This window comes from Pinus tabuliformis, chromosome 3_1 (genome assembly GCF_031772625.1).
Source record: "Pinus tabuliformis cultivar Carrire ecotype Pingquan chromosome 3_1, CPIR1, whole genome shotgun sequence".
NCBI lineage: Eukaryota > Viridiplantae > Streptophyta > Pinopsida > Pinales > Pinaceae > Pinus > Pinus tabuliformis.
In genome coordinates, this window is record NC_142301.1 from 650384765 (window position 1) to 650411616 (window position 26852).

A 26852-nucleotide genomic window follows, 5' to 3' on the forward strand; every position below is an offset into this window, starting at 1 on the left:
GTTCAAATACAAGGAAATCATCACCATCCCTGTGTTCATGCATATCATGCTCATGCATGCATTTCATCCTTCAACTTTCGCTTAAGCACACTATACTTTCGACGCTGAAATTAAATATAATGATGCAGCCACAAAGTGAGTCTCCTACTCAACTTCTCCATTCAACTTCTTGGTAAAATCCTACAACTTGCATTCCATTAACAAAGAAATGCAAATAGAGGCATCAATAGACATGCAATCTTAATTGGATAAGAATTCTAACCATTTCTTACCAATCTATTTGAAAGGTATTTCCTTTGTCTGCACATCAACATCAACATGTGAATCATCCTAAGACACATCATTCATGGAATCTTCCTTTCCATTTCTGCCATCTTCTCTTTCCACCTTCTTCAGCTTTCTTGGAAGCATTGCTGGATTCAGAGTCCAACACTTTTCAACAAGATGTCCTTGCTTATGGCAGTAGGTGCAACATATGTGCATCCTCCTGACAGCATGATTTTCCTTGTCTAGTGAACCTTTGGCTTCTTGCTTCCTTTCCTTCAAAAGTTTCCTGCATGTGGCTATCCTATTCCAACATCTAGAAACATTATGGTTATCCAAACCACAAAAGGAACATGCAATTCTTTTCCCATATCTATGTGGAAATTTATCATGCTTTGCAAAATCAAAAGGAATATGATTAGAACCAGATTTATATCATTCTCTTTCACCTTTATTGCCTTCATGAGGAGGTGAATCAAATGAAGAAGTGGCTCCCCTTGGAACACCATCAATCTCTTTAAGGCTTTTAGAGTTTCCACAACTCTTTGGTTCAAGTGTATGCTTCTGAACACCTTCATACTGAAAATGATGTTTCAAGCTATTGAATTCCTCCTGAATGCAACCTTTACACTCTTGAGGTAGAGGACTTGAAATGAAACTCCTTCTTGGAACTGTTTCAATGGCCTTCATGGCAACTTTGGAACTTTCTCCATAAGACTGTCCATAGCCAAGACCCAAATACTTAGGCCTTTCCTCAACCATTATTGGCTCAACAATACCTTGTGCATGTTTACCCAAGCCTTTTCCCTCATAGCCCATCTTGGACATTATCTTGGAACCTATGCCTTTGGTATGCTTTTCAAAAGAACCAATATAAGCATTCTTAGAAGAATTTGAAGACAAACGGGAATTGTTTACCTCTTCTTCAAGCTGATACTTGACCATGGCTTCTTTGGCAAAAAAGAGTTGTGACTCCAACTCATGCATCCTTTTCAGGTTCATATTTGTAATATGAAGTTACCTCTCCATTTCCCGCAATTTGTCAGAAAGAAATTTCTTCTCCTCCTCCAAAAAATTTAACTGCTCTCTAAGTATGCTACTCTTCCTTCCATCCTCATACATTTCCCTCACCTTGTCCATCATGGTGAAAAAGTCTTGCTTCATGTCTTCATAAAAGACTCTTGTGATGAAGGGGGAATTTGAGGACTCACTGGTAGAAGTTGTCATTATGCAAAATGAACAAAAGAACTTCAAACAAGACTAACAAAAAGCTTATCTAAGCAACCTTTTGCAATAAACCTCTTGTGCTTCAAAGATTACCTTGAGGTCCTTTGGGATAAGAAGAATGCCTTCAGCCCTTCTTCCTTCTTGTCCTTCTTGGATGGAGTTATCAATAGCTTTCCCTTCACCTCTACAAACTCAAACAATAGTCAGTCTGCAACAAGCATACAATCAATTAGACAATCAATCCTTGATTGCCCAAACACCTTTCAGACAAGAAATGTTTGCTCTGCCAATCAAGCATTCTGATTTGATATCACTTGCTCTAGTATAACTAGCTTTGATATCACCTTCTTGAAGGTGGGGTTAACCAATCTGAAGCTCCGATGCCACCTGATCTAAAAATGGGACACTAAAGGCTCCTTGTCAAGCTTACAAGAACCTCTCCCACTTCCAAAGCTTAAATGTTCCCAAGATCTAGTGATTAACCAATTGCAAAATTAATAATGTGCTTGAAAATAGGTGTATGCTTATGTTTGGATTTGAATTGTTTATGTGCTTTGAGTTCTATTACTTATGCTGATATTTAAATACATGTGACATTAAATAATGTAGCAACAAAACAAACACACATAACAACAATATTAATTTGGAGTTCACCCAAAACTCTTGGGCTACGTCTCCTTGAGCTTTAGTCAACTCAACTAGGCTCTCTTGGATTATGGCATAAGTTCTTTTACAAGATCAACGCTCAGTTCCACTGGTTTACATAGAACACAATGGGCTTAGAACTCCATCTTATCCCTAGCTCTGAAGCTCTCAGGCTTTCTGGCTCTGGCTGTGGCTCTTTGCTCTGGCTCTGGCTCTGGCTTTGGCTCTGGCTCTTGGCTCTGTCTCGTGGCTCTGGCTCTGGCTTTGGCTTTGGCTCTGGCTCTGGCTCTGGCTCTTGGCTTTGGCTCGTGGCTCTGGCTCTGGCTCTGGCTTTGGCTCTGGCTCTAGCTTTGGCTCTTCGGCTCTAGCTTCTCTGAGCTCTCTCTCGGCCTCTGCGTGCCTCTGTAATTCGCTTGACCTCCAAGTAGCTCTCAACAACCTTCCAGTGACCTTTAACAACAACTCGCTGCTGTCAATTGAGGCATTTGGTTCACTCGACCTCCAAGTGACTCCAAAAACTCTCTACGCTCTCTCGGCATACACTGAGATTTCCCTTTGGATTCCTCAGTGTTCAAATAGCTCTGGGCTTCTCCAAGTTGCCTCTACACTTTAATCTCAGCTTCTGCATGAATTCTCAACATACTTCATCATTTGGGCTCTCTGGCTTTTTGTGAGGCAACCTTTTGGTTCTACGGCTTCCACAGTCATTCCTCTGTGTATAATCATTCCTCTGTCTCTTCAGTTGACCCTCTGGCTTCTAGCTCTATGGCTCTGTGTGTTACAACTGCATCATTGTTTACAAAATGCCCACTTGTAGCATGGAACAATGATCAGTGGTAGTTACATAGGAATCGGGGCCCTCCTTGAAGAGATAACCCAAAAATATCACATAATTCTTGTACACAGAGATATACTGGAAAGACACAAGAAAACACCTACAAAACGCGTCATGGGCCCTTAGCCCAGACTTTAAATTCTATGAAATCTCACTCATAATCCATATCAGGTCTGCTTTTGGTCACAATATTGCTATCACATCATCGCATGGCCAAAACCCAAATACACGGGAATACGTTGAAATTTCGAAATTCCGAGATTTCAAATATTATGCAATCGTGCGGATAATCCCCATCGAGTCCACCCTTTATCGCAAGTGGCATATCAACATATCACAGTGCATTAGCCCTTTGGTATCGACGATTACCGATCACCGATCACCAATTGCCAATATCGGTGTATCGCTATCGGCCAAATCAAAATATCGCATATCACTGTCGCAACAGCCCAGGGGCATGGTCCTCAACCTTCTCTGATAGTCGATCCACCAACTGCTGATATCTCTGATCATCGCTATCGGCTCCAATCGCAAATTGCAATGGGCATCTCGCAGTGCCTGGGGTCTCGATATCGGATGGAGACCAACCTCTGATCCGATATATCAGAGATCGATAATCAGGGGTCCCTTCCACCTTTGCATTTAGTCCTCCTCTTTGGCCTTCTGATGCGATTTTCCTTTATAAGGCCTTAAGCCCATTTTTAGAAGAAATTCCTCCTTTTTCAAATGACAAAAGGCAATCATCCTTTTGCGATAACTTCATCATCCGAAGTCCGTTTTAGCCCGTTTAAGTTGCAGTAGATTTAAAATGAAAATATCTATGCGATGGGACTATTTCTAGGAGCATCCTTGGACTTTCATTTTCCTCTGTGAGGAACACTTTGAACTTAGAAGTCTATCCAAGATCCATTTTTGATCAACTAATAACAATAATGGGTTACACTAGTATTATAGGGAGCTAAAAGAGCATAAGGATAAAATTGCCGTAGTGCAATTTAAGTATGAGATGCAGACCAGTGAGCTACAAATGAAGTTGCAGCCAGCCACGCTACCAGAAGTGTGCGAACAAAGGGAGATTAACTTAAAGAGTGGGATGACCAGCATCTCCACAACATTGGGAGACTATGGAAAATTACTAAATGAGAGCATGCAAATTTGGACTTCACTGCAGGAAGATCCAAATTTTCAGAAACTGCATGAGTAAATACAACAAAAGCAACAAAAATTGGAAGAGAGTCAGGTAGCTGTGAAGACTTTTCTAGTCTCACAAAGGCTTGCAAAAATTAATGATTCAAAGGAGTTATAGAAGAAAATTGAAGAGTTCAAGAAGGCGGAGAAAGTTTGATAAAAAGGACTCACCCTTGGTAGGATGAGGCCCTCTAACTATAACAGGAAGTGGATGAGAATCTTCAACAACTTTGACAACGGGGTGTTGAATTGGAAAATAAGGCTATAGAACATGTCATAGTAGCACTATTAGAAGAAGTGCGTAGCGAGGAAAAGTAGTTGCTTGGGATTCTGCAACAATTCAACAAGGCATACAATAACATTGTAGACAAGATCAGAGGTAAATAAGCTGAGTGACTTGGGACGAGTAACATATGAGTGTTAGGGGCCTGTTAGGTGCAACCACACTTGGCCAGATTTTGGGCAAGGATTCTAAATTTTGTGAAGTGCGCAGTACAAAGGATGACATGGAGTGCAAAGTGGACCGTGCAACAGAGAAGCGAAGCATAATAAAGACTGCGCAGTATAGGGGCTTCATGAAGAAGCCCCTAACTTTTTATAAAAGCATATGATCTTGTAAAAATTAGATGGTTTTAGACCATAATCCTTTGAATTTTTGAAACCATGGTATCGGGTCCATTGTAATGTAGCGATGTAATCCCTCCATGTAATAGTATATATAGGGATGAATAATAAACAAGGAAGAGAGCTATTATTCTAGATTTATGTTTTCTGGTTATATCTTTATGATATGTACTTCGAAGAAAGGTCGAGGCTCTACAGCTGAGTGTACGAAGGCCTGGGTCTGTAGGTTAGTGCGCAGATCGTTTGCAGCTTTATGTGCATAAAACCTACAACTGTGTGTGCAGGGAAAGAACTATTTATTTTACCAAATTATCTATTATAAGCAACAATTCTTGTGGACGTAGTCCCACATTAGGATTAACCATGGTTAAATATGTTTCTTCATGTGTTTTCTTATTATCTATACTTTATTTCAATACTGTGAAGTTTATGTATGTTTATGATATGTTTAAATGATGAATGTAATTTTGTGAAGTAATATATAAGTGCGAAGTAGTTCATAAATGCGAAGTAATTTATAAGTGTTAAAGCATAAGAAACTATAGAATTGCCACATGGAAATATTCCTCAAGGCTACAGAAACTTGGTTTTGCAACCTCCCATAGTGATTGAGGGTTTTGCTAGTGCGCAGTAAAATATGAACCTTAGTCAGCCCAACTTAAGCCAATGCTTTCCCTTGGCTTTATTTCCTTTGATCACTAGTGCAAAGTCCTCTTCCACTTCTTTGGAATAGGTCCCATCTCTGGTGTTCCATCGAAAGTTTTCTTATACCAAATCTGACCACAGTCGTTCCCAATCTTGTAGCTTCTCCCTCCAATTGACAGGGTCCTTCTAACTATTCCAACTCTTGTGAAGTCTTAGAGGATCTAGGCTCACCATTTTTTCTTCGAAAAAAATAATCTTCACACTTCTAAGCTCATCACAACAATGAGTGACCTTGTTAGAGTACTTTGAAATAGAGTCATCCTTTTCCATCTTGGTCTTTGTGAGTTTTTCCTTCAGTTCCAACTTCATATGGTCATTTCTATTCTAAAACAGGTCCTTCAATGCCTTCCAAATTGAGTATGGATTTTCCTTACCAGGCCAACTAGAGACAATGTGATCCTGAAATCCCTCAAGGATAATCCGCCTAGCCTTTGCCACACACTTTCTCCATTCAACCAGATCTTTTGCATCCAATGTTAGAGGCCTAGGAATGTCACGATCTTTGAATTCACTGAGGCCATTGTCTTCGAGCACTACTTGCATCCTGTCCTTCCATGTTATGTAATTTGTGCTTTCTTCCAATACATACTCAAGTCGCAACCTATAGAAATACATATTGCTGATCTGAAGTATGAACATGCAAATTCAATTTTCACCTGCAAAACAAACTTAAAATCTCCTCTTCTATATTGTCTTCAGCTTCGATACCATGTAGATTTTTACTTGTAGATTCAACAACTCATGTGATATACTAAAAAATAAGACAAGAATCTACTCTACTCTTTAGTAGAAACCAAAATTGATTGATGAAAGCAATAAGCAGAAAGAGGAAGAATATCAATTTCACATAACACAATATTTCTATGGGGAAATCCACTACTCAAAACCCTGACTATCTATATTGCATTAACTAGAAGATCTAAGAAGAAAATACAATCCTTGTTCATCCTCAACAACTCTTGCACTAGTACAATCTAACTCTCTATTTCACAGGCCATCTCAAGCCAACACTTAGTCAATTATGATGCCTACCAAGCCCCTACTTCCTTGTGCAATTCCTAGAGGAATTAGCCTCTATTTAATGTGTAAATTCCTCATCCATAAGTACGCAATCCAAACATAGGTCCTCAACTGATTGCATGCACCATTTCTACAACTCATAAAATCATACAACTAATAGTACACTATCCCTGAACTCTAATAGCAATTTGGTCTTCCTCTGAACTGACATGCATGAGTTATTTACTAGTGAATCTTCAGTTAGCTGTTGTGGTACTAGTGATGCACTGGTGCACTACTCCACTATTTACTAGTTCCTCCAACAGTTAGAACTAGTTTAATTGACTATAACTTAGTTAGACTGAGTTATCTATTTACAACTCCAAAGAACTCAACCTGGGCCCCTAAAATTTATGGATCACTCTACATGACTCTAGATAGACTCCCAACTCGAATTTCTTAAGTCAATTAAGTCAATTTCACCTAATTAACTATTACAAGTTGCTACAGGAATAGAATCACAAATTAATTCAGAATTTAATTCAAGGAAAAATAAATCGGAATTTCTAGATGTTGTTTTTAACATTTGTTATTTCTGTTTTCAACAATAATATTATTTTATACAATAGAATGATACCACTCCCTTGTAAAGTATTTTTACTTCAACCATTGATGACCAAGGATAACCAACTCCTTTGTAAATTATTTTAACCTCATCCATTGATGACTAAGAATAACCAACCACATTATAAATTACTATTTTGACTAACTCACATGGATCATCAAATCACATTAACCAATTATCAAATTTACATGAACCATTTTAATCAAATCTTATTAACCAATCAACATTAATCCAAATAGTAACCAATTGCAATGTATATTCATGTGAGTTCTATAGAGCTCCTGTGAAATCACTTAGGTTGACTTCAAGGAAGACATATAATGATAATGCCAAAAATCCTACCCTTTGGACTTGATCTCAGCCTCTTGCAAAATAACACCAACTCTTCTCTTCCCCTTGACATCAAGGGAAAAGAGTAGAAATAAGTGGGGAGAGGTACTCCTCCTATAATGCTTGACACTATACATCTCATCTGTACTACAAGATTCACATAATCTCTCGTACTAACCATGTTCCCCTGAGCATATACTAGACCTCAAAGTACATCCTTACCATAAAAATAAATCACCCAAAGAAACAAGTATATGAAATGACCAAAATTCCAAGCATCCATCAAATAGTAGTAAAATTGATTACTATAAATAATACACTCACTAAGAAACATATGAGAAAGTAATGAATACCTCTATCATCACAAACCATCAATTGGAATAAGACTGATCAACAACATATAAACCAATCATCAACCATGAAATAACAAATTTCAACAGTAAAAAATGCATCAAAGAGTCAATGTAAGAAGACTAATCACATCATGAACTCATCATAGATCATGTGAATATAAGATAGATAGTGCCCATATTAAAGCATAATTCGAATAATGAGCCAATTGAAGCATATGAGATGCTCTGTATGAACTTGTGCCAATCCTTTATCACTAATATATAATAAACTAATGTTAGAACCATAATTCCAATGATGATTTATTTGAAGAATGCATTATGCTCCCCCTAAACCTATGTCAACACTTTGTCACAAATCCTGAACAAAAATGCATCATTAGTAGCATAAATTATCATAACAAATACAACACATGAAGTCATCATCAAAGCAAAAAAATACATATGCATAGCTCCCCCTAAGATCATGCAAAAGTGATCATGTGGACTTGATTTTCATTAAGTTAGCATCTGCTTCACTTGAACTTTGACATTCCTTTCATAAATACACATTAGATATAATATAATGTAGTGGGGACTATATTCTCCTACTTTGAATTTGAAAATGAGGAACTTGACTACTTATTTATGTTGGGTTTTGTTATATTCTTTAAACAACTAGCCCACGTAGTTAACTAGGGGGTTAGAATGGGGGTGAAGCCCCCCCTTCGTTGTGTCAATTGTGTACCGGGGGGGGTCACAGGGGGTTTGAGGGGTGAAGGTAACCCCACTCTATGGGGTCCGTGATAGCACCCCGGAAAATTTTCATTTTCGACCCCATGTTAGGTTGGGTGGACCTACCTATGGTTTTGTGAATGATTTTCGCATATGGTTTTGGACGCGATGGTTTTTGGTCCATGGTTTTGGACACGATGGTTTTCGGTCGATGGTATTAGATGCTTCGGCATGTATAAATATGTATTGTAACATTGAAAGGAAAATAATGAAAAGTCAAGCTGGTAGTCCTGGTTTTGGGATCTAGGGGAAAATCTCTGTGTATATGTGTTTTATGTGTTATGCTCACACATTGTTTATTTTCTATGTTTTAGAATTCATATGCAGGTAATTTCGGTAGAGGGTTAAAACCTACATTTGGTATCGGAGCTGTTTTGGCTTCAAGGGGATGCCTTTGTTGCTGAGGTGTTTTGCTCAGGCTTGTGGTAGACCCTGTTCAGTTGGAGATCTACGAGATCGATTCTGGTGGTGAAATAAGATGGTGAGCAGTGGAAAGATAGAGATCGAGAAATTTAATGGTCAGAGTTTTGAGTTGTTGAAACTCAAGATGGAGGATCTGTTGGTGGATAAAGATCAGTGGATCATGGTAGATCCGGGTACTAAACCAATGAGAGTCTCTGATGATGAATGGAAGAAGTTGGATTAGAAGGCAAAGAGCACAATACAATTGTGTGTCTTAGATTCAGTATTGCTGAATGTATCAGGGAAGCTACATCGAAGGCTTTGTAGGACAAGTTAGGGACTTTGTACCAATCTAAGTCTCTAGTGAATAAATTGTTCCTGCGGAAAGCGCTGTATAACCTGAGGATGAAGTGGCAGAGCATCTAAACGCATTTAATACTGTGGTAAGTTAGTTAGCACCTGTTGATATTAAAATTTCAGGTGAAGATAAGTGCATCAGTTTGTTGTGTTCTCTACCAGATTCATGGGATAGTTTGGTTATTGTAATAGGTAGCAATGCAACTACCTTATAGTTTGATGAAATAATCTCATCCTTGCCGATAGAGGAGATGAGATGGAAAAATATGGAGAGCCAGAATGGTGAGGCCTTGTCTGTATGAGGACGGTCCTAGAATAGAAACAAAAATAAGTCATCGAGTGGGAGATCTAAATCTAGAGGTAGATCTAAATCTCCAGGAAAACCTGTAAAGGTGGTGTGCTGGAAATGCGGAAAGGAAGGGCACTACAAAAGTTACTGTAAATCTAAAACTCCTAAAAAAGGAAAGGGATTTGATGATGCTCCTTCTGTAGAGGCGAAAACTACCTCAGATGAAAGTGGGGATGTGTACTTGGCTTCTTCGAATACACATGTAGATCATGAGGCATGGTTGATTGACTCAGGTGCATCCTTTCACTTCACTCCCCATAGACAGTGGTTCTAGGAGTATGATAAATACGATGGTGGTGATGTCTTCTGAGGGGATGATAGGAAGGATAGAATCATTGGTCGCAGAAATGTAAAGTTGAAGTTGCAAGGTGGAAGGGTTAGAACACTTTCGAGTGTTCTACATATTCCTTCATTGACCAGAAATATGATTTCTATAAGCAAGCTGGATGATGTAGGTGTCAAAACAGTGTTCGAGAAGGATACCTGCAAGATGGTTCAGGGAGCACTGGTATTGATGCAGGGAGTTCAGATTGGAACTCTGTACAAGATTCAAGGTAGCACGGTTGTTGATGGGTGCAACAGTTTTGTGGTTCCTAAAAGTGGAGCAGAAAATCTAGTGGTCTCTAGAGAGAAGACAATGTTGTGGCATCAAAGGCTTGGAAATATTAGAGAGAAGGGCCTCTGAATACTTCATACTAAAGGTATGGTAGAAGGTATGAGTAACAGCTCTCTGGATTTTGATTTCTATGAAAATTGTGTATATGGGAAGCATAATTGGGTGAGTTTCATGTCTAGTGGTAAGAGGGCGAAACAGATATTAGAGCTTGTGCATAGTGATGTGTTTGGACCTGTGAAGGTTTCATCACTGGGTAAGTCTGTGTACTATGTATCATTTATATATGAATTCTCAAGGAATACATGGATATATTTCCTTAAGAATAAATCTAAAATCTTTGATAGGTTTAAAGAATTTAAGGCTCTGGTGGAAAACTAGAAAAACAACAAGATAAAGGTGTTGAGGACAAATAACAGTGGAGAGTTTTGTAGTAAGGAATTTGAAGAATTATGTAAGAAGTGTGGTATAACACGGCATAAGACTACTCCATATACACCTCATCAAGATGGAGATGCAGAAAGAATGAAAGAGGCATTGATGGAAAGGGCAAGAAGCATGCTCAGTGGTGTCGGGTTAGGACAAGAATTCTTGGTAGAGGCGGTGGAGACAACATGTTACCTAGTCAATAGATCACCTTCATCAGCGTTGGAGGATAAGACTCCATAAGAGGTATGGACTGGTAAGAAACCCTCTCTTTCACATCTAAGGGTATTTGGATGTGATGCATATGTACATGTTCCAAACGCGAAACAAACCAATTTGGGTAGTAAATTTGAAAAGTGCATCTTTATTGGGTATAAGGATGGTTTAAAGGGCTATAAACTTTGGAACCCAGTAACAAGGAAGGTTGTGTATAGCTGAGATGTGGTGTTCAGAGAGGTAAAATATGTTATTAAACATGAAGTCCAATGAAGGGAACCTGAGAGATAGAGTTTGAGCTAAAGGAGGAAGAATCAGACTCTAGAGCAGAGGAGGAATCAGAAGATGAAGAGCCGCAAACTCTGGGTGTGAGAAGATCAGTTCAAGAAAGAAGGTAGCCAGAAAGGTATAGTCCATATGCTTTCTATTCAAATTCTGCTTTATCTATTACTGATGATGATCCCAGAACTGTGAAGGAAGTAGTAGATTCAGAGGATGGAAAACTATGGAAGGAGGCCATGGTTGATGAAATGACATCTTTGCACAAAAATGAGGCTTAGGATCTGGTGGAGTTGTCGGCTGGAAGGAAACCCATTGGCAGCAAATGGTTGTTCAAGAAAAAGACAATTGTAGAAGGAAAGGTGGAGAAATACAAAGCTCGGTTGGTAGCAAAAGGTTATTCCTGGGTACCAGGAATTGATGTTGGTGATATTTTTTCTCCTGATACCAAGGTAAATTCTATTAGATTACTTTTATCTGTTGATGTTGCTTTTGATTTTGAGGTAGAACAGATGGATGTGAAGACAACATTTGTTCACAGGGATCTGGAAGAGGAAATCTACATGAAGCAGCCTGAAGGCTTTGCGGTGAAGGGTAGGAAAGAACTAGAATGCAAGTTAAAGAAGTCTCTTTATGGGTTAAAACAGTCACCAAGGATGTGGTATCAGAAATTTGATACATTTATATGGGGACTTGGCTTCACCAAAAGCAAAGCATATCACTGTGTGTATTTTAAATTAATTGGTGACCGTGTTATTTATCTGGTCTTGTATGTGGATGATATGTTGCTAGTTGGAAATGACAAAGAAATTATCCAGGATTTGAAGACCCATTTGTCCTCCAAATTCAACATGAAAGATCTTAGTGCTGCAAACTATATTTTGGGCATGGAAATTAAAAGAGATGAGACAAAGAGGAATCTTTGGTTAAACCAAAGGAAGTATGTCAAGACAATATTGCAGAGGTTTAATATGCATGATAGTAAACTGGTGAAGTTGAGTAGGTTTATTTCAAAACTAGGGAAGGAGCACTAGTCAAAAGTGAAGCAGGTTTTTAGGTATTTGCGTGGCACTAGTGATTATGGTTTGTGCTACCAAGGAAGACCAGGATTGGACAGAGTGTTGGATATTCATGGCTTTGTTGATGCAGACTGGGCTGGAGATTTGGATCAGAGAAGATCTACAAGTGTGTATGTCTTTAACCTATTTGGAGGTGAAATCATTCAGATGAGTAAGAAACAATCTGTAGTGGCACTATCAACTACAGAGGCAGAATACATGGCAGCCACTCATGCAAGCAAGGAAGCAGTTTGGTTCTAGAGATTGTGTTCAAGTATGGGGTTAGTACAGGGAGCTATAAGGATAGACTGTGATAGCCAAAGTGCAATTTTCTTGGCAAAGAACCCTACATATCATTCAAAAACAAAGCACATTGATGTTCAGTATCACTTTGTGAGGGATATGATAGAAGACAAAAAGGTGTTGCTGGTAAAGGTTGACACTTTGAATAATACTGCAAATGCATTGACAAAATATGTGAGCTCTCAGAAGTTCTCTTGGTGTAGAGAAACAATGGTCATTATGGGGCTGGATAAATGACTAATCTCTCTTGCGGCCCCCTATGGAAAGAAAACAACAAGTGGGAGAATGTTGGGTTGTGTTATATTCTTTCCACGACTAGCCCACATAGTTAACCGGGGGGTTAGAAGGGGGCCGGAGGCCCCTCTTAGTTGTGTCAATTACGTAGCGAGGCGAGTCATAGGGAGTTTGAGGGGTGTATGTAACCCCACTCTATGGGGTCCAGGGTAGCACCCTGAAAAATTTTGGTTTTGGACCCTATGTTATGTTGGGCAGACCTACCTATGGTTTTGTGCATGATTTTCGCACATGGTTTTGGACGCGATGGTTTTCGTTCCATTGTTTTCAACGTGATGGTTTTTGGTCCATGGTATTGGATGCTTCGGCATGTATAAATATGTATTGTAACATTGAAAGGAAAATAATGAAAAATCAAGCTGGTAGTCCTAATTTTGGGATCCAGGGGAAATCTATATGTATATGTGTTTTATGTGTTATGCTCTCACATTGTTTATTTTCTATGTTTTAGAATTTGTATGTAGGTAATTTCTATACGGGGTTAAAACCTACAATTTATAACTAGATTTTTATTTAGAACATATAATTTTCCTACATTTTGTTAACCACTTAATTTGTAAGGGTTCTGGCACACATTTATTGATCATCCAAGAAACCTAGAATCCAAATCTAATGGTTTCATTGTTGTATTTATATGTACAAATTTCTTAATACAAATTGAATCAAGTTGAATTCATTTTCCAAATTATGATTCCAACAGTGGTAATTTGAATTCATTTATCTTCCTTGTCGAATAGTTTGCACCACTATTTTTGTAGCTTTACAAAAATGAGCTGCTAGTTTTGTGGCCTTTTCGGTGGTTTGTGAAGTTGTGGAAAGTCTGTGAAATTTTAGATGTTGAAAAGGCCACCTCTTATCTTTACTGTGGCATGCATTTTGAACACATATTGTAAATCAGATTGGACTTGGATGGATCTTGCATGAGATTACCAAGAGACTGAAGCATGGTCATGAACTAAGGGTATTTATTGGGTATGTTATCGGGAAAACTAGTGTCTATGCAGAGCTGCTAGTCCCACTAAGGCTGGTAGCTACCTTAGAAACAAACAAACTAAAAACTACTTTTGTTTTCCTTTATGAGAAATAGATGAGAGAAGAATAAGGAGACCAACTTCTATCTTGTGCTTGGTTCCTTGCTCGTTTCCTCTCTCTTCTGATAGGTCTTTGCCACTCGCTTCCTTGTCTACCCAGCTTCAAAGAGTACCTGTAGAATCAAAGCAGCATAACACTATCCAAGAACATAGATCTACTATCATAAAAAATATAGGACCAGATGTATATTGACCACACAAATGCATAAATCATCAATCATACAAGAATGTGGAGGAAAACTTGAATAGCTTTATTGATAATCAAGAAAGAGAAAAGAGGATTACAACCAATTGTTCTGACCCAACATCATCCTCTCAGCAAGAAAGCACTTCTTCACCTCATGAAAAGCTTAGATCACCCAACACTATGATGTTACACCAAGAAACCAACAACACTTCCTTATAAGAGACAAAATTCCAGCCTTTGGATCTCTAGGATGAGGGATCCATATATAGATGTTTGCAAGGGGAATGAGTCAGCTTTTGAGATTTGATTAGTGTCTTCTCTCTGATAGTTCTTGATTCCACTTGGAGATTGATGATCTCTTACTCATCCCTGGTCGAATGTAGAGAGGCAAGTGTCACAGGAGAAGTTTCTGGAAGATTCCATGCTCCTCCACCTTGCGGATTGACCCTGCCATTTGTCCACTCTTGCCCATCGCACCCCATAGAAGGGATTTTCAACATGCATCGCACCTACTGTGTGTATTCAGGTGGGATGCAATGCACCTTGACTATGGAGCAGGTGAAATGGTCCAGTTTTGACTAGTTCTGAGTAGTTTTTCATGGAGAACTTCTGGGAGATGCTGTAATCAGTTGACCTTGTTCTTTTAGGGGTTGGAACAACAAATTTAGCGACTTAGGAGCCCTTGGTTTATGGACATTTATGCTTGGGGTTGCAGTGCCCAAAAATGTCTATAACACTTGCCCCCTAAAGCATGAGGTCGTTAGTCTTTTGATGTTGGGTGAAATGATTTATCATGAGGATCCAAAGTTTTTTCGAGTTGGAAGGCGACCTGTAATAAGATACAATACAATACATTATCTTCATAATATTTTCATGATCTAGCTGAGGCGGGCATTCCCATGCTCAGCTTTATAAATTCATTTTCATGTACATAGGACAGACAGTAGTTTGAGTGTAGACTGATGATTCTGGTAGATCCATCATCCCTTAGATTGGATGATTATCTGTGCAGTAATGATGTACATTTGATGTCTTTATTTTCCTGAATATATATCGTAGCCTGGATGGATGAAACTAGATCTGGGGTCTTCAATCTCATTCGATCTTCACTCAAAGTACAAGTCGATCCACGTGAGAGATGTTCTCGAGTCGAACATGGAAATACATCGCCTGATTACCAGCCAATGATGTAAGCTGTTAACAGGCGTGAGAGGAATCACCGATAATGATAATGACCCTCAAGGTACTGGAGTACAATTCACGTGGTGTAAATAAGGGACTTAGTGTCGAACACCACGTAAAATATTTCGGTCGAATGCCATTGATGTAAACCTATCGCCGGAAGTGAGAAACTTGCCATTGAGGCATGCAAGCTTCAAAGTACTAAAAGGGTTGTTCCTAGATCGACTTCTTGGATAATGAGCTGATGTCGAAAAGAAGTGATCCATCATAGGAGGGCCTTTGTGAATCCCACATCAATGACATGGAACAGAGCAAATGATTTTAATGGAGGTGAAAACGATCTGGTGATATAAGGTTCAGGGTGGCGGTCATGAAAGAATGGAGCGTAAACGTATTGCAGTGGGTGAGGCACAGGTGAATTCTCTGAGCGACTTCTCTTGAACATATCGGCAACACTGACATGATGGATTGGTAGCATTAACCCCAAATGTGGATGGTGTGATGGAACCATGGTGATGTGACCAGTGAATGGAACAACCCAACCCAACTCAGATGCGGAGTGAAAGTGTCATGTTCAAGAGCGACTTGCTACCAACAAAGTTTCTTCAAGTTTTCTTCCCAATTTTTCCCCAATCATTGCTGACCAGTACCTCTTTATTTTTTTCAAGCTTGAGGAGGACAACATATGCTTGTTCTATAATTTTCCCTTCTGGAAAACCCATCACTATGTTTTAACGAGCCTAGCGATAGTGAAACTCGTTCTTGTCTGTTATGGACAAGTTTGTCGCTATTAGGTTTTAACGAGTTTAACAACAAAGATAACTCAGTCCTTTTCAATTTTAGAGAGTCTGAAAAGGGACGTAAAGGAAACTCCAAAAATCCTTTTTCGTCATCTAATCCCTTGAGTCCGAAAAAGTATAAAACAATACAAAAGGGATGAATTTTCAGTAATTTTAACGAGCTGAACAAAACAAGCGCTCGATCTTTTTGTGTAATAATCCCTCAGGTCCAAAAAGATTAAAATCTAAAGGAGGGATAACACTTCTGGTCACTTTAACGAGCTAGAGAGGCCAATGGCTCAGCAATCTTTTCATATTTTACGAGTCAGTTGAAAAGAGCTTAGAGGAGACTCGTTTTTGAGGAATGAGTGATAGATTCGGGTAGCAGCTAATTCCAGGTAAGGTTTGGAATTTTCCAATCACGACAGTGTCACAAGGATGGCTAACAGGATCACTCTTCGCAGTTGTTCCTCAAAAGGGTAAACAATCAAGTGGAGGTGAATGATCGGCCAATACAGAGTGGAGGTGACGATGAGAACACGACCAAGGCTTCAAAGGCTGAAGTGATACATTCACGATGGTTATTTACTGGAAATTGGTTCATTTTTTAATGAGATTAAATGTTGGGGGAAACAATTGCTCATTGCTTATGTTTATTTTTTAACGAGCTTGAATTCCACGTTAAAACTGCTCGATTAATCCAGTCGTATAATAAGGATGTCTCATATATAAAAACGACATTATTTCAAAGCTTTTCCCCGTATCCTTTCTTTATGAAAGTTAGGAAACGACCAATCCTATGAGTTTAAAGGGTTAGAGGACCTATAAATTTAAAAAATAAATGGTCGCTCTTCGCTTGCACGCCAAAAGGTTTGCATGCCCCAAGGTATAGCGAAGTAGAGTTTCCAGGTTACTACTCAATTTGCAGACAAAACATTTGTTTTATCGGGAAAGGCCTACCTTTTCCAGGTTACCCCTCAATTTGCAGACAAAACATTTGTTCTATTAGGAAAGGCCTACCTTAACAGAGGTATCTTATTCCGGTCTAATCCCATTTTCCAAAATGGATGGGTTTGTCAGACTAGTCATATATCCTCCGTGGAAACCTATACTATACCCAAGGTTTTCCGGCCGAAGCAGACCAGGGTGCATGCCCCCTGGGTTTCAGTCATGCCCTCCGAATCACTCACGCTCATTAGGAGGACGGGCTGGGGATTGATGAGACATTCCTTGTGTGAAAAGACCATTCAAGGTTGGTATATGACTATTTTCTATGTGTGAACCAGGAAATGAAAGCTGGTCTATGAGCTTGACCACTCTTCCTTCGTGCGGAAAACACATTACTCTAAAGAGTGAGGAGACGATGGCTCCCATGCAATAAATATAGTCTTGTCCAAGGAGTAGATTATAATCCAGGGGTCCTTGGACTACCATTACGTTCATGTGAACATTTTTCCTTCTCAATGTTATCGGCACATCGGGAAGGATCCCTAATGGTCGACTGGTTCCTTTGTCAAAGCCTGTTAGATTTATCATCTCAGGCAAAAGAGATGGTGAACCAAGCACTTTCCAAGCAGTTGAGGAAAGGATACTCACAGAAGCCCCTTCATCTATGATGGTACCGGCCATGACCATTCTATATATTTGAGAAATGATTCGAAATGGTACACTAGTTGGTAAACGGGGTCTGCCTAGTAGATTCCAGTCAAAGGAAACAACCAGGTTGCTTGGAGGTGGGACCGAATAGACAGCTAGATACGACTCTGATGAACTTCCTTCCTGTAGTAAAGGAACGGGTAGACTGCCCCCATGTTCATCAGAGTCTGTGCTTATGAAGAGAATTTGAACGGTGTCATTCTTGTTCTCTTCGATGACTGTATCATCTGAAGATGGACCTTCTGAAGACAAGACCGGTTCAACTGCCGCCTCGACCTTTTGACTTTCGTCTGGTATGGATTCAGATGGTTTATCTTCAACGATAGATGCTTTAGCCGACCATAAGGGCGTGTTAGCTGGATTTTCAACTAGTGACGGACTCGACAAGGGTTTCTTGTATCCAAGAGGAAGCCGTAACGGTGAAACCAGACGGTCGTCCAAAACTCTTTTAGCTTCGTCTAAGAAGGGACAACAATGGACGGCATGATCGCCTTCGTACAATTTACAAGGAAATTTATATTTTCCTTTTTGTCCAAGGGCTTCACTTTCACTAGTTGACGGTGTATGCTCAACATGATCATTAGAGGTTGATGACACCAGAGTGTGCAAACAAGGAGACCATTTCGTTAAGATCCGAGGGATGCAAGGAAAATCTCGATGATAGTTGTCTCCTTTGCAAATGACACATGACGATTTAGACCTGGTCGGTGTAGTGTGTGGATTTTCACTAGACGATGCTTGGTTGCCCTTTTTCACCTTGGGCTCCTTCTTCTTCTTCTCTTTCTTCTTATTTTCCTTCTTCTTCTCAGTTACTTGATTTTGGGCTTTACCAGCTTCATCAAGAGAAGAGGAAGGAGGAGAGGAAGAATTGGATGAAGTAGAGGGTTGGGGGGTAACTCTGGTATCGTTTAGTTGCTGACTTGATTGTTCATGAGTCACGGTATTCTGAATGACAGAAGTTGAGAAGAGCCATACGGGCAAGCCGATTGTCAATCCTGGAAGAGACAATGTGGCCATATGGGGTGCACCAACATCTCCCCAAGAGGAGAAGGGACTAGGATTTCCTCCAAGTGGAACTCCTTGGTTGGTGGACTCCATCTTTCTCAACCTAAGACCAACGCTGTAAAGGTAATGTTTATTCTGTTTAAAATAAATTTTAGACGCTTTGACACAACTTGTTTTTTCAATTTTTAAGAGTCGAGAAAAAACAAAAGATGACTCTAGTCGCCTTCGATTTTTAATGAGCCTGAAGTGACAAGTGATCAAATGGACCTTTTCCGTTAAGGAGTATGAAAAGGAACGAAAGGGACTGCTCTAGAAATCTAGACAGAGGGATTACCAAACCAATCACAAAACTGCAGAATACGTTTTATGGTATGGCAGTAAATCTTCCCGAATGTTGTGTTTAGTGAATTGCGAAAGATAGGGCGGCAGACATGGCTTCTTATGGATAAAGGATAAAGCCTATTGTGGTCTCCCAAAATATAATCGAAGGTACGTGGGAGCAGAAGTCCGTACTGGCACTTATCATCTCAAAGTGGAGGAATCACCCAACCAACAGTGAAAACAACAGTTACCAGGCTTTACGACGCCAGAATACGTCTCTAGCCTAGACTTCTAGATGTTGTGCGTTAGGTTCCAAAGCATTTTTAGATTCATTAAATTTATTTTATGGTTGATCTTGCTTAAGAAATTTGCCTTTCAGGTTCACCGCGTGATGTAGATGTAAAATTCCTAAAATGCAATTTAAGATGATAAACAGTTGTTTAATCTTCTTTTTGCAATGAAAATCCTAGCTACTAAGGAAAGAGAGATGGCGTTCTTTCAATCAAAGAGCAAAGAGCACACACTATATGCACTGTCCTAAATCAAACCAACAAATAGTCTAAATGCAAATGCACATGCATGTATTTGTTTTCAGCCTTCTTAATGTGTGAATGATAAAAATAAAGCTAAGCGCAATTCTGAATTATTTTTCAAAGCGACAATTACTAACAAGTTTCTTTTCAAAACAAAATGAGGACAATGACGACACTTTGTTATTTGGAATTGAAAACTTGCTTTAGACACTTGAAAAACTACTAATTCAAATCAAATACAAGAGTAACAGTGTAATCGACTATCAAGAACAATCAGATTCTCTTTAATGACTGAAAACGACACTTGCGACACTTTCAAATCAAGAAACGACAGTACAATTACGCTACTTCTTTGTAAAGGAGAACTGAAAATGACTCAAAAAATACATAAAAACATTTACAGTTCTTTGCACAATGGAGGCCAAATAACAACAAGGAAAGGGGTTTCAACAGAGGTGTACTGACTACAGGCAGCAAAACTCCTGAATAGAGCTGAAAAGAGTGAACACAGAAACCAAAATTTAGGAACAAAGCCTTGTCTGATCAGCACACCTGTAACACAATGAAACTGAAATGCAACGAACCTACTACACTCGGGAAGTGTGATGCATTTGAAGTTCACAGAACAGACAGTCTGCTGGACCAGGGACGAGACTTTGATTGGGTTCTGGGTCACAGTTTGCAGTTCAGTTCAGGGATTTAGGCCGAGCAAGTGGTAATCAGTAAATCAATCACAGGGGTAGATCTAAAGAGGTTACTAGAGCCACCACGAGGGCAATTAGACATCTTGTAAATCAATCGTTTAATTCATAAAAAAACCCGGAGATAGACTGAAGCAACATTGATCTACTTTGCACTTGCATAGAAAATGCAGTTCGAAGGCTAGCTGGCTTGACTTCAGGCTCCGTCTGTAAGTTTATAAAGTAAAAAAATGTAGATAAACAAACAATCTATTTTCTCCCCAGCGGAGTCGCCATTTTTTTATCGTGAAAACTAGTGTCTATGCAGAGCTGCTAGTCCCACTAAGGCTGGTAGCTACCTTAGAAACAAACAAACTAAAAACTACTTTCGTTTTCCTTTATGAGAAATAGATGAGAGAAGAATAAGGAGACCAACCTCTGTCTTGCGCTTGGTTCCTTGCTCGTTTCCTCTCTCTTCTGATAGGCCTTTGCCACTCGCTTCCTTGTCTACCCAGCTTCAAAGAGTACCTGTAGAATCAAAGCAGCATAACACTATCCAAGAACATAGATCTATTATCATAAACAATATAGGACCAGATGTATATTGACCACACAAATGCATAAATCATCAATCATACAAGAATGTGGAGGAAAACTTGAATAGCTTTATTGATAATCAAGAAAGAGCAAAGAGGATTACAACCAATTGTTCTGACCCAGCATCATCCTCTCAGCAAGAAAACCCTTCTTCACCTCATGAAAAGCTTAGATCACCCAACACTATGATGTTACACCAAGAAACCAACAGCACTTCCTTACAAGATACAAAATTCCAGCCTCTGGATCTCTGGGATGAGGGATCCATATATAGATGTTTGCAAGGGGAATGAGTCAGCTTTTGAGATTTGATTAGTGTCTTCTCTCTGATAGTTCTTGATTCCACTTGGATATTGATGATCTCTTACTCATCCCTGGTCGAATGTAGAGAGGCAAGTGTCACAGGAGAAGTTTCTGGAAGATTCCATGCTCCTCCACCTTGCGGATTGACCCTGCCATTTGTCCACTCTCGCCCATCGCACCCCATAGAAGGGATTTTCAACATGCATCGCACCTACTGTGTGTATTCAGGTGGGATGCAATGCACCTTGACTATGGAGCAGGTGAAATGGTCCAGTTTTGACCAGTTCTGAGTAGTTTTTCATGGAGAACTTCTGGGAGATGTTGTAATCAGTTGACCTTGTTCTTTTAGGGGTTGGAACAACACATTTAGCGACTTAGGAGCCCTTGGTTTATGGACATTTATGCTTGGGGTTGCAGTGCCCAAAAATGTCTATAACAGGGTATCCAAGCTGTTGCATTGGAAAGAAATATTGTTGGGTGTCCAATCTATGGAATACCATCTCACCCTACATATTGAACGCTAATATTGAAGTTGTTGTACCATCTGATGGAATGATGGTGTAATGCATTATGTGACATTTCAAGATGCAAATGTCAAATTAAAATACATTGTGACAATAATAGACAAACTTCTCTGTTCTTGTTAAGGAAACTGTTGGTGTGTGTTATATTCTTTCCAAGACTAACCCCACACGTGGGGGGCGATAGGGCACCTTTTCCATTGTGCCAAGCATAGAATGGGGGGCAGAAACCCTCCGCCCCCCTTTAGGGGGCCTGGGGCAGCACCCCGGTGAATTTCTTTTTGGACGCTATATTAGGTGGGTGGACCTACATATGGTTTTTTACGTGATTTTTCACACATGGTTTTGGGCATGATGGTTTTCAGCCCATGGTATTTTGTACATCTAGTCAAGGGAACTATAGTTATGTTCTAATATAGGGTTAATGGATTGAGTTTTATGGATGCTTTGGCATGTATATATATGTATTGTAACATTGAAAAGAATATAATGAAAAATCAATCTAGTAGTCCCGATTTTGGGATCCAATGGAAAATATCTATGTCTATTTGTTTTATGTTTTATGCTCTCATCATTTTTTATTTTCTATTTTTAGAATTCGTGTGCAGGTGATTTTTGTATGGGGTTCAAACCTACATTTGGTATCATAGTAGTTTTGGATTCAAGGGGACGCCTTTGCTACTGCAAGGTTTTTCTCGGGCCTGTGGCAGACCATGTTTAGTATGAGATCTGCGGGATCGATTCTTGTGGTGAAAGAAGATGGTGAGCAGTGGAAGGATAGAGGTTGGGGAATTTAATGGTCAAAGTTTTGAGTTCTAGAAACTAAAGGTGGAGGATCTACTAGTGGATAAAGATCAATGGATTGCGGTAGATCCAAGTACTAAACTAATGGCAATGTCATCTGAAGATCGGGCGAAGTTGGATTGGAAGGCAAAGAGAACAATACGATTGTGTGTCTCAGATCCAGTATTATTGAAAGTATCAGGGGAAGCTTCAGCGAGGGCTTTGTGGGACAAGTTAGGGACTTTGTACGAATCTAAGTCTCTTGTGAATAAACTATTCCTGTGGAAAATGTTGTATAACCTGAGGATGAAGGATGGAGACTCAGTGAGAGAGCATATGAATTCATTTAATGCTATGGAAAGCCAGTTTTTATTTGTTGATATAAAAATTTCAGATGAAGATAAGTGCATCAGTTTGTTGTGTTCTCTACCAGATTCATGGGATAGTCTAGTTGTTGCAATAGGTAGAAATGTGACTGCCTTATAGTTTGATGAAATAGTCTCATCCTTGTTGTCAAAGGAGATGAGACAAAAAATACGGAGGGCCAGAATAGTGATTCCTTGTCTATACGAGGATGGTCCCAAAAAAGAAACAAAATTAAATCATTGAGTGGGAGATCTAAATCTACATGGAGATCTAAATCTCCAGGAAAACCTCTAAAGGTGTGCTTGAAATGCGGAAAGGAAGGGCACTTCAAAAAGAAATGTAGATCTAAAGCTCCTAAGAAAGGAAATGGATTTGATGATGCTCCTTCTGCAGAGGAAAAAAACACCTTAGATGAAGGTGGGTATGTGTACTTGGCTTCTTCTTCAAGTACACATCATAAGGCATCGTTGATTGGCTCAGGTGCATGCTTTCACTTCACTCCCCAGATGGACTGGTTCTTTGAGTAGGATAAATATGATGGTGGTGATGTATTCCTAGGGGATGATAGGAAGCCTAAAATCATCATTCATGGAAAATTCAAGTTGAGGTTGCAAGGTAGAAGGATTAGAACACTTTCGGGTGTTCTTCATATTCCTCCATTGACCAGAAATCTAATTTTTGTAATAAAGTTGGATTATGCAAGTGTAAAAACAATGTTCAAGAAAGATACCTGCAAGATGGTTCACAGAGAACTATTATTGATGTGGGGAGTTTAGATTGGAACTATGTGGAAGATTCAAGGTAGCACTGTTATCGATGGGTGAAACAGTTTTGTGGTTCCTGAAAGTGGAGCAGAAAATCTAGTGGTCTCTAGAGAAAATACCATGCTATAGCATCAAAGGCTTGGACATATTGGAGAGAAGGGCCTTCAAATGCTTCATTGTAATGGTATGGTATAAAGTATGTCTAATTTCTCTCTATATTTTGATTTCTATGCAAATTGTGTATATGGAAAGTAGAATCAGGTGAGTTTCCCATCTGGTGCTAAGAGGGTGAAATGAATATTTAAGCTTGTGCACATTGAAGTGTTTGGACCTGTGTTGATTCCCTCATAGGGTAACTCTGTGTACTATGTATAATTTATAAATGACTTCTCAAGGAATACATGCATATATTTCCTCAGGAAGAAATCTGAAGTGTTTGATAGGTTTAAATAATTTAAGGCTCTAGCGGACAACCAGACAGAGAAGAAGATAAAGGCACTGAGGACAGATGATGTGGAGAGTTTTGCAAGAAGGAATTTGAAGAGTTATATAAGAAGTGTGGTATAGCATGGTAGAAGACTACTCCATACACAACTCAAAAAAATGGAGTTGCTGAAAGAATGAATAGGATGTTGATGGAAAAGGCAAGGAGCATGCTTAGTGGTGTCGGGTTAGGAAAGGAATTCTGAGTAGAGGCAATGGAGATTGCATGTTACCTGGTCAACACATCACCTTCATCGGTGTTGGAGGATAAGACTCCACAAGAGGTATAGATTGGTAGGAAACCCTCTCTTGAGGGTATTTGGATGTGATGCATATGTACATCTTCCAAAGGAGAAAAGAACCAAGTTGGATAATAAATCTGAAAGGTGCATCTTTATTAGGTATAAGGATGGTTTAAAAGGTTATAAGCTTTGGAACATAGAAACAAGGAATGTTGTGTACAACCATGATGTGGTGTTTAGAGAGGTGAAGGATGTTATTAAACATGAATTCCTACCAATGGAACCTGAGAAGATATATTTTTAGCTAAAGGAGGACGAATCAAACTCTACAGCATAAGAGGAATCACAAGATGAAGAGCCACACACTCCAGCTATGAGAAGATCAGTTCGAGAAAGAAGGCAACAAGAAGGCATAGTCTAGTTTCCTTCTATTTAAATTTTTCTTTATCTATTACTGATGATGATCCCAGAATTATCAGGGAAGTAGTAGATTCAAAGGATGGAAAACTCTGGAAAGAGGCCATGGTTGATGAAATGACCCCTTTGCACAAAAATGAGGCTTGGGATCTGGTGGAGTTGTCGGCTGGAAGGAAACCCATTGGCAGCAAATGGGTGTTTAGGAAGAAGATGAATGAAGAAGGAAATGTGGATAAAGACAATGCTCGGTTGGTAGCAAAAGGTTATCTCCCAGGTGTTGCGAATTTATTTTGGTGATATTTTTTCTCTTGTTGCCAAGGTAGATTCTATTAGATTACTTCTATCTGTTGTTATTGCTTTTTATTTTGAGGTAGAATAGATAGATGTGAAGAAACCTAAAGGCTTTGCGGTGAAGGGTAAGAAAGAAATGGTATGCAAGTTAAAAAATTCTCTGTATGGGTTAAAATAGTCAGCAAGGATGTGGTATCAGAAATTTGATACATATATAAAGGGACTTGGCTTCCCCAGAAGCCAAGAAGATCATTGTGTGTATTTTAAATTAATTGGTGACTGTGTTATCTATTTGGTCTTATATGTGGATGATATGTTGTTGATTGGAAATAACAAAGAAATTAACCAAGAATTAAAGGCCAAATTGTCCTCCAAATTTGACATGAAAGATCTTGGTGCTGCAAACTATATTTTGCGCATGGAAATTAAACGACATTAGGAAAAAAGGAATCTCTATTTAAACTAGAGGAAGTGTATGTCGAGACAATCTTGTAGAGGTTTAATATGAAACATAGTAAATTGGTGAAGGTTCTTATTCCTGTCAATGTAAAGTTATCTGTTGAACAATGTCTTGTTGTAGTGGCTACAACAATCCTCCCAAATTTTTCCTTAGCTTCATTTTGGAGCCTCCCTACTAACCATCCTTAGTAGCATATCTTTCACTGCCAAGGTACGTATGCTTTTAGTTGACTTTCTTTGGCATTATAGCTTGTGTTCGCTAACTTGTTTGTCTTCCACTGGCAAGTTGACCTTTTGTAATTTGGTCTTAAAACGGTTTTTGTGCTGACTTGGAAAATTTCATAGCATTGAAGGGCAACAAACCTTGCTCTCTAGAATTGTACAGTGCATCTTGGTAGCCAGCAATGCTCTCCATAATTGCACAGAGTAGACAAGCTGCCTTCCCCAAGAAAATTTCACAGAGCAGCCTGTCACTGGGCTTGCTCTCAAAATTTGTGTAGTTCTGGTTGTCAGTCTAGTTTCAGTCTGGAAAATGCACTAAACTTAAGGGGAAGCTAGAGCCACTCACCGCAGAAACTATGAAGAAGTCATCCCAAGGCTTTTTGACCATCACATGTTCTCAAAGGTTGATCGGTTCCCTCCAGGACCGTGTAATATTGCCTTACATGCATGGGTAGTTTTTATCGAAAAAGGAAAAAAGCAAAAAGTGGAAACCAAAAAGTATACCTATATTTTAGGGATATATTTTTAGCAACTGGGAGTTACATGCATCATTTGTTTTAGAAACCTCCCACCAAGTGTCACTTTTTCATATGTTTGTGGCATGCATATCATAAGCCTTGATCTTGTCAAAACTATTTATTCGATGCCTCAAAGCTCATTCCTCACTTTCAATCTTGGAGCTCTGGCATTCCCAATTCATCTAGGAACTTTCGGCACACTCATCACAGATTTTTCTGGGTAAGCCCACTTTTCATGTCTTTTTCTACTTTTCTATCTCTTTTCATATTTCGGTTTGTGTGAGTGTTGTGTGCTTTGTTTTATTGAACTCTTGTTGTCATTTCAATGCATGTTAGCTTGTAGAAGCATTATTTCAAGTTTTGCATTGCATTTCCTTGTTCTCGCATGCATGACATTGTTTCTGCACTAAGGGTCATCGTTGTGGAAAATCACTTCACACACTTCATTGTTTTTCATTTTTACTTAATCCTGCACTAACTGTTATCACATGCATGTTCATTCACTCATGTTTGCACATGCATTCAATCCTTACTATTTTCAGTCGCCCGTCGACAATCTAAGCTGCCTTGGCCCGACCTTGCCTTGCCC